Raw genomic sequence first — 13,615 nt, 5'->3', positions numbered from 1 at the left:
GGCTGCGATCCACACCAGCGCCGCACGCACCGAAGGGCAGCGATCCAGCCGTGGCTGTCAGTCTCACCACGGCACTGTACCTGCCGACAACTCTGCAGAGTGTCCTGGGAAATGACCGACTTTCAAGAAGAAATGCACAAGCGAGAATAAAATCATTAATGACTTATTCCAGTGACAGGGGAGAACCGACTGGCTGCCACGAGGTGGGCGGCAAATCGAGTGACAAATGGAAAAGCTGAGGTAAAATGCAAACTTGTACGTTTCTTTGCGAACTCCACAGTGATGTACGACTGTTCATTGGAAAATCTAATTCGGAGACTGATCGTGTTGAGGATACGCAAATAACTCTTTACTCTATTCGGCGTGTGCGCAAGTAACACAACGTGCACGGTGAAACACGGGAACAATATCACGGAGCGCTTAAACGTAATTGCGGGGCTGAGGTTTAAAGATGTTTATCACCAGCGGGTTTCGGTCTTTCAGAAGATAATGGGAAAGACTTTCGAGAAGAAGATCGACAAAAGTCGGAGGTACGACTATCTTTCCTCTGGAATATACTGACGACGTACTCATATTACCGAGATCCAAGAAGAAACTGGCACGAATGAACACGGACATTTCATCAGAAGTCTCGCAAACGAATCAAACACAAAATATCGCCTCCATCTGCAGCAGGCGAGCAACACGACCGATCCACTTCGCGGACTGGTAGCGAGAAGGGTCAGAGACTTCGAGAGGATGAGAGCAATTTTGACAGAGAAGCGTAATTCCAGACAGCCATCAGTGCGACGATGCGATGGCCATTCTCAGTCAACAATGTAGGGCACTTACTCTGCCGAGGAAAAGAAAGCATCTTATGTACAGGACAGGGATCCGAGGATCATACTGCATCGATGCGACACTCCTCCTAGTATTCTGTCTTGAGACAAATGTTATGTGCTGTACAAGAGATTAGCGGATCGTGAACTGGATGAAATCCACGACAGCTTGAATACTGTAGGCGTGATGTGTGGAAGACGGAGGGGGGAGTGCAGGTGGGGGGTGGAGGGGTGGCGGCAGGCCCCAGGACGGGGCCACGTCCACACTGTTCTGGACTCCAGGGCGGCCTACTTCCTCTACAAGCGGCTGCTGGGCGTGCCCGCTCTGAGGAAGCTAGAGGCTACCTTTCGCACCATTCAGAAACTTACTACTAAACGAGTAGTAGGATATTACAGGGTTTGACGGAGAAACACCCTGACAATCATTGAACTATACGAAATGAAATCGTCGTAACTTTCCAACGGTTTGAGTTACGACTCCCGAACTGCACGGTTGGCCGCGGGGCATGATGGGAATTAGTATGCGCATGTGTACGCGCCTTCTTCTTGTCGGCCATTTGCGCGTGAAAATATCAGGGTGTAGCGCCTGTGAAGGCCTGTTATGCGGGCAATAACAGCCTAATTGCGGCCCAAAGCAAGTTTGCAACCGAGTACAAGCTGAACACAACCGGTCCGAGTGTGCTGAGATGATGATGATGAGGTTCCGTACTCCGAGCAGCCTAGGGGACAATGGCAAGTGTGCTGACAACGAACAATTTGATTCGCAAGTTTGTATAACGGATAGTGTCGGTAATGACAGTGTTAGTAATGTAGGTTGTCCAAAAAGGGTGAAAACGCCTTAAAACATTGAGAAGACGCGCGCTGTGTTTCAAACCGGCCCCAGAAAATCGATCGGACGAGCTGCGCAACAGGTATGAATCAGCTGGGAGACACTGCGACAAATTGTTAAAGACCTGCACACAGAATACAAACCGATCAGCCACTAAGCCCCAGGGCCAGGGAACAGAGGCTGTCCTTCGCCGACACTATCGTACACAGAATTCACCAACAGGACTTTGATGTGAATACGGTTTGGTTTAGTGATGAAGCTCACTTTCACTTGGATGGATCGTCAATAAGCAAAATTTCGCATTACGCGATAGAGAAGTCTCTTCACTCTCAACAGGTGACTCTATGGTCTGCAGTGTCCAGTCATGGAATAATCGGTGCCATATTCCTTGATGGTACGGTCGCTAACGAACGGTACGTGAAGGTTTTGGAAAATAATTTCATCGCTATTATCCAAAGTGACTCCGATTTCGAAGAGATGCCGTTCATGCAAGACGAAGCTCGACTCCATACAAGCAGAAGACTGTTTGATGTCCTCAAGGAGCAGTGGGGACCGCATTCTGGATCTGGGGTACCCAGATGCTACTGGATTAGGCCTCGATTGAACGCAATATTCTCCTGATCTGAACTGATGCGAGTCCTTTTAGCGGGGTCATGTTAAAGGCAAGGTGTATAGCAACAACCCCAAAACATTGATGAGCTGAAAACAGCCACTGAAGAGGTCATCGACAGCATCGATGTTCCGACACTTGAACGGGTCACGCAGAATTCCGCTATCCGTCTGTGCCACATCATCGCCAATGATGGCAGGCATATCGAACGTATGGTAACCTAAACCCGAATATGTGCAGATATGTTGAATGATGTGTGCGCGCGCGGTAGTTTGTAACCAACTGTTTCTTTCTTTTTTTTCCATACCGTTAAATGACTGCCACCGTGCAGTTGGAAATTCCGCTAGTACTCTTTGTACTTCAGAATCTGCTCTTGTTCCCGACGAGTTAAGCGTTCTTAACTATTTTCGTGGGGTCGTCGAAAGTGGAGAGACGATGTAGCAGTAACTAGGAGTTAGGCATTTTAACACGAAAACTAAAGGATTGGTAGAGTCGAACGATCCGTCGAACTAATTAGAATTGGTTAAATGGGGAACGAACTGGCCTGCTATAAAATGGATGTACATAGCAATAAAAGAAGACTTTTCTGCAGTTTCTTACCACTGTAGCTGCCATTTTTCCAGACGTCACGTAATGAAAACAATTTGTGTGGCATAGGACAAATTGTGTAACAACACTGTCTCTCTGAATCAAAATCGCATTCGTCGTCGTCGCTTCGACGAGTGGGTAGATCCGCAGGCAGTGCCATGCTTTTGTCAGGAGTAGTGAAAGCTACGATTGAGTATCTTGTGGACGAGGATGTACATAAAAATGAGGAAAGAATATGAAAAACACTACACTTCTGGAAGCTGTGATGTGTTAAATATGTGAGGAATGGGTGCAGGGTGGGAGAATGGCTGAGAGGGAGGAACTGTGCATTGTCACCTTCCTGAAAGTACGGAACTACGGAGCTCTCACTGTAGCGTCGTGCTCGTAACGAGACGAGCTTCTGCAATCAACGAGCACAGGTTGAGAAAAGCGAGCGCGGTGGGGGCCGGACGTGTCATTACTACACGTTCGCCTGAGCACGGGGGAGGACATCGTACGCGTGTGCCGGGGGTAATCGTGAGACCGTCTGCTTCTGGAGAAGCACAAGAAGCGGCCAGGGCCCAGCGGCTGATTGGCCGCTGCAGCAGCGGCGGCCGACGCCCAGCGCCTCCTCCCTGCGATCGATGCTGCGCTGCTGGTGCCTCCCTCGCCGCGGCCAGCCCGGACGGACAGCGCCTCACCAGCCGACTCTGACCCAAGCAGTAGCTGGCACGAACAGGGTGTGTCAAACAGGACACAGACACAGAACCAGTCCAAGAAACGCGTCGTTCACATGCCGTCGTCGTAATAGTGCGAAGTATCCGTAGCTTTGCTCGATTCTTTCCGAAACATACCGTGCACATCAGCAGCTCCAAAAAGGAACGCTGAACTGACGAAGTTACGTACAAAAGATAAGATCCGCTGAAGCGAATTATAAAAGCTGACCGACTTTCTCAGACGCTGAAAATTTGTCAAGACTGTTTACGTAATCACGGAGGTTCCGGGTTAGGGATTTTCTCTGCCTCGTGATGACTGGGTGTTGTGTGATGTCCTTAGGTTAGTTAGGTTTAAGTAGTTCTAACTTCTAGGGGACTGATGACCATAAATGTCAAGTCCCATAGTGCTCAGAGCCATTTGAACCATTTGAACGGAGGTTCCAATAAGAGTATTCGATTCTTTTGTTTCGACACCGAGAAGTTTTATAACTGAATCATTCTTTAGATAGTTACACGGTATCGAAAAAAAACTAGAGAATCGAATTCATTCCTCGTTACAGTAGCGCAAGTTTTTGAAAATGAACACTCACTAGGCACAGATGTTGCAAGGACGCAAGGCATTGTTCAGTGTATTTGTACAAAAACGGGAAAATCACTCTCACGGCTTTCCTTTATGCACATGGGTTACTTTTTGAAGACATCGCAGGGTTTGACACACAAATATGTCGTCACTTTGGTGTGTTCCTTTTTGCGCCCGTGCGCTACCTATTTATGACGTTTCCTGAAGTGATAGTCCTGTGTTACGGTAAACGAAGCTCAGTCTTCCTCCGATTCACTTGGGCTATTTTGTTGCCCACAAATTACACTTACGAGTATTTGCATGGCACTTGTGCACAATTTTAGGTTTCGAAATGCACGTTCTGAAAACTCCAATCCAATAGAGAAGCGATAGATGCGTGACCGTGTAATTCCATTAACGCATACCTTTTCTCAGCTCTCTCAATAAACCGCCGTTCCAGTCTTTGAAATTTGACGAGATTCCTGTGATCCTATTAAGTTCTGTTGACGGTCACTCATTGCTATAATGCTGGATATTGCTACACAGTTTTGTCTAGACGCTTCTCTTGTGACATATTCAAAATCCTTCAATAAAGCTTCAAGTTGGTTCAATTTTTCCATTTCTACAGCAGTGTCGAGAAAAGTTATGTCGTAAGTATTTACACCAATACAATTTTCGGGACACTTTCCAAAAGGGAACTCACTATTAAAGAAAAAAGTAATGTTTCTTATTAGACTACATAAAATAAGCAATCAACTAAAATATGTTTCTTATTAGACTACAAAAAACAAGCAATCAACTAAAATATCATGTACAATCACCGTCAATTCATTTGCACGAAAAAGTTCAGGAATTATGTTTACTAGTAGATATCGATACTCTGGGAGCACTCGTATTAGTATCGCAGGACGACTAGATTACCACACATCTCAGTAGTTATCGGGATTTTGGTGGTATCTAAATGTCCCTGCACGAAAGAGATACTCATATGTGTATGTGTGTGTGTGTGTGTGTGTGTGTGTGTGTGTGTGTGTGTGTGTGTGTGTGTGTGTGTGTGTGTGTGTGTGTCAATACATTTAAGGTGTTTGCTGAGCAACCAGCCACAAATCTGGATCAGCGCATGCAGACTTGCACACTGTTCCTCTGGAAAGCCAATCCCGTATGGTAACCGCTGCTTCACGGCACTCGGCTTCATCGGAAGAATTTAATTAAGTGTAACTCCTGCATATACGAGACAGCTTGCGAAACCCCCCTCGAGTAATTCGCGAGTACGATCCCGTAGCCGATTTAGACTGACGCAGAAGGTGAAGAGTTTGTGTAGCAGGCAGGCAGGCAGCGTGAGCGAGCCGCAGGGCACTTACGTGTCGGCGGCGGCAGCAGCCGCCAGCCGCCAGCCGCCCCGCCGCGTGTGGCCGCGCCGACGTCTGGTCGCGCTCTGCCGCCTGCGCTGCGCCCTCCTCAGCCCTGAGCCCCGGACCGCAGCCCGCGGGGTCGATACTGCCCAGCCACGCCCTGCCCAACCCTGCCCGGGACCTGTCCTGTATCGACCGCCGTGCAGACGCCTCTGGAAGCCCGCCGCGCCAACGCCCTTCCACCCCTCGCCCAGAAGCCTCCACTCTCTACCCCTCTTCTCGGAACCCTGCACTATCCGGGAGAACAAATCAAACCCTGTAGTTACACCACGAACAAAGACCATCACTTCTTCGAACACGTAATTGTTTCCCACTGCGGCGCATATTGCAGTTGTCTATACCGAAGTAGCAACGCCTGAAGATAATAAATTGTAGACCGACGTGCAGAGAATTGCTGAACGGTACGGGCTCTTAAAGTTGACCCTTTACGTAAATAAATGTAACATATTGCGCATAAATAGGCAAAGAAATCCACTACTGTACACCTACACTATTTATGACAAACACCTGCAAACAGCGTCTGCGGTAAAATACATTACGTGATCCTGGACACCTGGCTGGAAATGACTTACAAGTTCGTGGCGCCATCCATCGGCGATGCTGGAATTCAATATGGTGTTGGTCCACCCTTAGCCTTCACTACAGCTCCATTGTTGCAGGCATACGTTCAATCAGCTGCTGGAAGGTTTCTTGGGTCATCGCAGCCCATTATTCCCGGAGTGCTGCACTGAGGAGAGGTGTCGATGTCGGTCGGTGAGGCCTGGCACGAAGCTGGCGTTCCGAAACATCCAAAAGCTCTTCTATGAGATTCAGGTCAGGACTCTGTGCAGGCCAGTCCATGACAGGGACGTTGTTCTCGTGTAACCACTCCATCATCATCAACACATGCTCGATCGTGTTGAAAGATGCAATAGCCATCCCCGAATTGCTCTTCAACAGTGCGAGGCAACAATGTGCTTAAAACAACAATGTAGGCCTGTGCTATGATAATGCCACGCAAAACAAGGTGTGCAAGCCCCCTCCATCACAAACACGACCACACCATAACAGCACCGCCTCCGAATTTTACTGTTAGCACTACAAATGATGTCAGATGACGTTCACTGGCCATTGGCCATACCCACACCCTGCCATCGGATCGCAATATTGTGTGCCGTGATTCGTCATTTCACACAACGTTTTTCAACTGTTCAATCGTCCAATGTTTACGCTTTTTACGCCAAGGTAGGCGTCGTTTGGCATTGACGGGCGTCATGTGTGGCTTATGACCAGCCGCTCGACCATGAAATCGAAGTTTTCTCATCTCCCGCCTAACTGTCATAGTACTTGCAGTGGATCCTGATGCAGTATGGAATTCCTGTTTGATGGTCTGGATAGATGTCTGCCTACTATACATTATGACCGTCTTCGACTGTCGGCGGCCTCTGTCAGTCAACAGACGAGGTCGGCCTGTACGCTTTTGTGCTGTATGTGTTCCCTCACATTTCCACGTCACTATCACATCGGAAAAAGTAGACCTAGGGATGGTTAAGAGTGTAGAAATCTCGAGTACAAACGTATCATACAAGTGACACCCAATCACATAACCACGTTCGAACTCCGTGAGTTCTGCGGAGCGCCCCATTCTGCTTTCTACTGAGCAGGTCACAGATATGGAGTAGCTGGCAGTACATAGCAGCACAATGCACCTAATATGAAAAACGTATGTGTTTGGAGGTGTCCGGATACTTTTGATCACATAGTGTATCTACGCGTAACTATCCACAGCGGACTTAAGTGGAAAGACTACATAAAACAGATAGCGGCAAAAACAGACACCAGACTCAGATTCATCGGAAGACTCTTAACAAAATGTAGCTCATCCACGAAAGAAGTGGCTTATATGGCGCTTCTTCGCCCGATTCCTGACTACTGTTCATCTATCTAGGTTCCCTATCAGGTAGGACTGACAGAGGAGATAGAGAAGATCCAATGAAGAGCGGCGCGTTTCGTCACGGGATCGCTTAGCTGGCGAGAAAGCGTTACGGAGATGCTAAACAAACTCCAGTGTCACAAGAGAGGAGTTTGCATCACGGGGAGAGTTACTTTTGAAATTTCGGTACAGGACTTTTCAGGAGGAGTCGGACAACGTATTACTCCCCTCCACATACATCTCGCGTATTGATCACGAGGAGGAAATACCGAGAAAATTAGAGCCAATACAGAGGCTTACTGACAATCATTCTTCCCACGCACTATTGGCGAGTGGAACAGGGCTGGAGGGATCTACTAGTGGTACCGAAAGTACCCTCCACCAAACCATTAGGGGCGTAGGGAGTATGATGCAGATGTAAATGAAATTCAAATCTGACTCTAAGTTGACTACATCGTTCCCTCTGTAATTCCGCAAATGCTTGGCGCACTGTAATGTCACCCTCGGACTCCGAGACACTTCGAACAGCGAGACGTCGACACATGCGAAAACATGAGATCCGCTCAGAAGTTCATGAGAGGTTGACGATGTCATATTGGCACCAAGTTTCACCACAATTCTGCCCAACACCGTAGTGTGTGGATCACACCATGGGAAGGTCGTCGCACCCCGTCTTACCCACATTTCACCCCTTCCTTCGATGCATCTGTGATGGAGATGAGAACCGCGACACCCATCGTTAGAACGGGAAGTTTCCTTATGGGTGGCCGAGGATAGCATTGCAAACAGACTGTCGCTCAGAATCGACACGAAAAGTCCTCAGGAGGTGACACAGAATGAGTCAACGAAACCACTCCTCGCCATTGGCTGCTTGTTCCCACATATTTCGCAGTGGAAAATGATGTTTTGCAGTGCGAAGAGTAAATCGACGGCGTTCTTGACAATCTTTGACACGCACGGACGATTCAACCCTACTCTAAGGGCACAGCGGAGACTGCAACATAATTAGTTGTGGTCTCATTCCTTGGGAGTGTAGCACGACTGCACCTTTCCCTCTCGTATACAGGGTGCAGGCACTAGTGACTGTTCAAAATCATTCGATAAAATTTGAACGTGGTCCAAAGCAGCAAAAGATATTTACGCTTTTTCAGCACTTCTGTTTCGCGCCATCTTTTGAAATGATCACGGGCAGGTGACACGTGCGTGAACATAAGAGCAAAACGTCCCTGTAAGGCATACGTTCCCAAACTTTTGCTCTGACGGAACACTTTGACAATCCTGGTTCTTTGGTGGAACGCCTTTATTTTTTTATGGTTCATAAAATTAAAGAATTGAGAAAATGAGAAACTTGTTTGAGCCAACGAATACTTCAGCGATAATTATAACTAATAATATTAATGATAATAAAATTATAAAAAGTAAACTGATTACTTATTTCAAATGTATTTAACAAGTAATAATTATGTTTTTTCCCTTGACAATGTACAATGAAGTTTTCAATGTCTTCGGTGATTTCATATCCTTAAATTACTCTTACAAATCTTCTTCCATCACGTACAACAGCAGACAGTCGAATTCTAACATCTGGTTCGCGGTCAAGCCTGTTCCTGAACTTTGTCTCCGTTGCAGCATAATAGGAAAATCCTGCTTAACATACAAATGTAGAGCTAAATGGAAGTGAAACCAACAGCAGCTTGTTTCCATAAACTCAAATAATCTTCTGGTACATTTACCCAGAAATTACATAATGGCTGATATCTGTGCCTTTGCTTTAAGTCAGAGTCACTTATAAAGCCGATTAGTTTTTCTTGTCTCGACGTTAAAGCCTGCTGGTTTAGCTGTTGCAGAAAATTGATTTCGGACCAAAGAATAATGCTCACTAGCCCCTGGAAAATATTGCAGACGAGTTTTTGCAAGTCATGTAAGTGCTCTACAAATGGCTTAGAAACTTCATCTATTTTAAAATTGTTTTCAGTCAAACATTTACGTGAAATGGGAAAGCAGTTAAAATTTTTTTCTTGAACTGAATAAACACAGAACTTCAAATTTTCTTTCAAAGAATGCAATTTCGTTTCTTGTATTAGAAGTTGTAACTCTCTCTCCTTGCAGTGACAAGTAAAAATGTCTGCCACATGTCCGCGTTTTGTCAACCATAAAGGATTTCTTAAAAAGTCAATAAAATTTTGTTCTGAATTATTTTGCGCATTAAAGAAGGTCGGTACCTCGGTACGGAGTTCATAAAGCCTCGTTAGTGCTTTTACACTGGGTAGGCATCTAACTCGTGTATGTAAGCCTGATAAATTTCATGAGCAAGCTGGTGTGGAAACCTAATTGCACGATACAAAATTTTGTCATATATGATTACCTTTCTTGTCACTTTAAAAGTAAATCCAGAAGTCAGGTGATCTATTATTCGTTTATATTCTCGTATAATTGTTCAACGTGAACAACCAGTGGAGAATTCAGCGTCGACCAGCTGATCCACTTTTTCATTCTACACTGACTTCGTTCGCCTTGAACATTTTATTCGGCCACATTCACCTTCAGAAGCTCAGCAATGAACAGTGACAGAATTTTATGTGTAATTGTGCTATTTACTCATTCATACTCCAATTAATAAACTGTTCAGAAGGTTGCACATGGAAAGACGGTAAAGTATTTGACGCTCTACGTTTTCCTGACTTTCAGTTGGCCATAATTCACTTTAATTTTCATAATTCATGTTTTTAAGAGTAGTCCCAGTTACGTTATTTCAAGAAAGCCATTTTAAAGCACTGAATATTGTACTGAGGCCGAGCGAATGTAGGTATAATTCAAGTTGCCAAATCTGGTTCTGACATATAGGCACGCACTCCGCTGACTTCTATAGTACAGTTACAAGCAAACGGAAATTAAATAGTACTGGGGAATAGATGATGATCTATTTTGTTTCTCTGCATTAGCGGAACTACCAACACTTAATTTTAATTATTTCACAGCACTTATTAAGAGTGATATGGTTGTGACGTCCCATATTTTAGCTGTACAGGTTGCGAAGTAACATCTCCCGTACCCAACCACCATCTCATGGCATTATTGTAACACAAACAATCATAAAATCCTGATGGCACTTATGAATAAACAAAAGTATATAGCGAACATACACCTGTGCTACCCATCTTACGCCATGTACGAAACAGAAATAAAATCCTAAAGAAAAATTATTAATTTGACCTAGCGTTAATTTATTTCAGTTCGCTTAAGTTAATCAGCCCACTCTTTTCACATGTAGCGACCACAAGCATAGCATCGACATTCAATTTAGCAATGCGAATACAGTGATTTTATTAACTGTAATCAACCAAACAACGCGCAATTGCTTCTGAATTATGTATTCTTATCGCAGATTTTTTTCCTCTTGAATTTGGGCGCCCATAAGCCGAACACGTAACAAGCTCACTGACGTATTTCAATCACATTTATGAAGAATGTATTAGCAGTACTCTCAACACTATTGTGCAGCAGCGATGACTAGACTTCGCTGCGCAGAATGCTGGCAGCAGAGGAAAGAGACAACACAATCCCTCCATAAACACTATGTGATCAAAAGTATTCGGACGCCTCCAAAAGCATACGTTTTTCATATCATGTGCATTGTGCTGTCACCTACCGCCAGGTACTCCATATCAGCGACCTCAGTAGTCATTAGCCATCGTTAGAGGGCAGAACGGGGCGCTCAGCGGAACTCGCTGACTTCGAACGTGGTCAGGTGATTAGGTGTCACTTGTGTCATACGTCTGTACGCTAGACTTCCACTCCTAAACACCCCTAGGTCCGCTGTTTCCGATGTGATAGTGAAGTGGAAACGTGAAGGGGCACGTACAGCACAAAAGCGTACCGCCGACAGTTGAAAAGGCGCATAATGTGTAATAGGCAGACATCTATCCAGACCATCACACAGTAATTCCAAACTGCTTCAGAATCCACTGAAAGTACTATGACGAGGTGAGAAAACTTGGGATTTCATGGTCGAACGGCTGCTCATACGCCGCACATCAAGCCGGGAAGTCCCAAACGACGCCTCGCTTCGTGTAAAGAGCGTAAACACTGGATGATTGAACAGTGGAAAAACGTTGTATGGAGTGATGAATGACGGTACACAATGTCGCGAGCCGATGGCAGGGTTTGGGTATGGCGAATCCCTGGTGAACGTCATCTGCCAGGGTGTGTAGTGCTAACAGTAAAATTCGGAGGCGGTGGTGTTTTGGTGTGGTCGTGTTTTTCGTGCAGGGGGCTTGTACCTCTTGTTGTTTTGCGTAGCACTATCACAGCACACAGCTACATTGATGTTTTAAGCACCTTCTTGCTGCGCACTGTTGAAGAGCAATGTGGGGATGGGGATTGCATCTTTCAACACGATCGAGCGCCTGCCGATAATGCACGGCCATAGGCGGAATGGTTACACGACTATAACCTCCCTGTAATGGACTGGCCTGCATTGAGTCCTGATCTGAATCCTATAGAACACCTTTTGGATACTTTGGAATGCGAACTTCGTGCCGGGCCTCCCCGACCGACATCGATACCTCTCCTCACTGCAGCACTCCGCGAAGAATGGGCCGGGAACCCCCAAGAAACCTTCCAGCAACTGATTGAACGTATGCCTGCGAGAGAGGAAGGTGTCATCAAAGCTCATGGTGGGCCAACACTATATTGAATTTCAGCATTGCCGAGGGAGGGCGCCACGAACTTTTAAGTCATTTTAAGCCAGGTGTACGGATACTTTTGATCACACAGTGTAGATCAGCTGAGTTTCGTAAAAATCCATTACAGATATGTTGTTGAAAAGTGGTGCTACTTTGTAGTGGCCATATTCAATGACTAATACGGAGACACTTGTAAATAAGTTACTCAATGAACAGAAGTGAGTTGACATTTTGAACGTGCAGGCAGGCAGTGTGTAACCACACTATTAGATCGCATAGGTTAGCAGTCATTGGACGACATACAACTTTCTACTGACCATTATCAGTAAAAGGAAAGGACCATGTCAATGGCAGCAGCACAGTAGCCCATAAGCATAAAGGATATAAACTGGAAGAAATGCTTAATGTTATTGGTTATCACGCACACATGTCTTTTGTGGCGCCAGCAGCGGTCAGCTATGAAACTTACATCCGTTAAAGTAGTATCGTCAGGACATCCGTTAAAGCAGTATCGTCAGCGTGTCGAAAAAGCCGTCATGTTTTTAAGTTTTTCGCGGAGAACTGCTCTCCTCCCGCAGAACACCAGTGTTTCGTGGAACACAGTCTGGGAAACACTGCTCTAAGCGCCCCCCTCCCCTCCACCAAGCTCGGCAACACCATTGGTGCCACCCTCACACCTTTGTTGTGCACGTTATAAATGTACTATTATATTATCACAGACTTCGGCATCCATTCAGCTGAGTGGTGTCTCACAGCCGTTCTGGCACCCGAGGGCAGGCAACACTTAAGGCATTGCTTAGGTGGGGTTGACTGCCCTCAGGCGAAAGAACAGTCGCGAGGCACCAATCAGCTGAATGGCTGCCGAAGTTTCTGACAGTACATTTTTAATGTGCACAATAAAGGTGTGAGGGAAGCACCGAGTATGCGGCCGGACTGGCAGATCTTAGTTGACCCTATGCGTTCTATTCACACGCGTGTCAGTGTTGCGCCTCTCCGTGATCGCGTCAAAGGAGGGCTGAAAAAGCATAAATATCCAGTACTGCTTTGGACCACGTTCAAATTGTGTAGAATGGTTTTGGAGTCACCAGTGCCTCCACCCTGTATACTGGAGCGAAAGATGCTGTCGTGCTACACTCCAAAGGAAACATATCATTATCAAGGAGGGTTGCAGTACCACTATGCTCTTAGAGTAGTGTTGAATCGTCTATGAGTATCAAAGATTGGCAAGAACGTCGTCCTTTTACTCATCACACTGCAAAACATCATTTGCCATTGCGAAATATGTGAGAACAAACACCCCAAGGAGGCGGGAGGTTTCGTTGAGGCTCTTTATGTCACCAACAGAGGACTTTTCGTGTCGATTCGGTTTGCAGTGCTATCCTCGGCCACTCACCAGGAAACTTCCTGCTTCAAACGATGGGTGTCGCGGTTCTCATCTCCGTCACAGATGCATCAAAGGTAGGGCTGAAATGTGGGTAACGCGGGGTACGACGACCTTCCCGTGGTG

The 13,615-nt window shown here is 46.1% G+C and overlaps 1 protein-coding gene across 5 annotated transcripts in view; it reads right to left on the bottom strand.

Moving 5' to 3' along the window:
* The window catches only part of LOC126279128 (CCR4-NOT transcription complex subunit 6-like), an 811,221-nt gene that overhangs the window by 701,525 nt on the left and 96,081 nt on the right, over positions 1-13,615 (bottom strand). Inside the window, exon 1 of one of the 5 annotated variants that reach the window (XM_049979622.1) lies at positions 5,461-5,530. The exons of the other annotated variants lie outside the window; for them this stretch is intronic. The gene's annotated coding sequence lies outside the window, so the exon portion shown is untranslated. Of the gene's footprint in view, positions 1-5,460; positions 5,531-13,615 lie in introns of those variants that run through there. 5 annotated transcript variants of the gene reach the window in all.

Source organism: Schistocerca gregaria, chromosome 6, assembly GCF_023897955.1.
Source record: "Schistocerca gregaria isolate iqSchGreg1 chromosome 6, iqSchGreg1.2, whole genome shotgun sequence".
Lineage (NCBI taxonomy): Eukaryota > Metazoa > Arthropoda > Insecta > Orthoptera > Acrididae > Schistocerca > Schistocerca gregaria.
The sequence above is the reverse complement of the archived record's forward strand: the minus strand, read 5'-3'. Positions and strand labels throughout refer to the sequence as shown.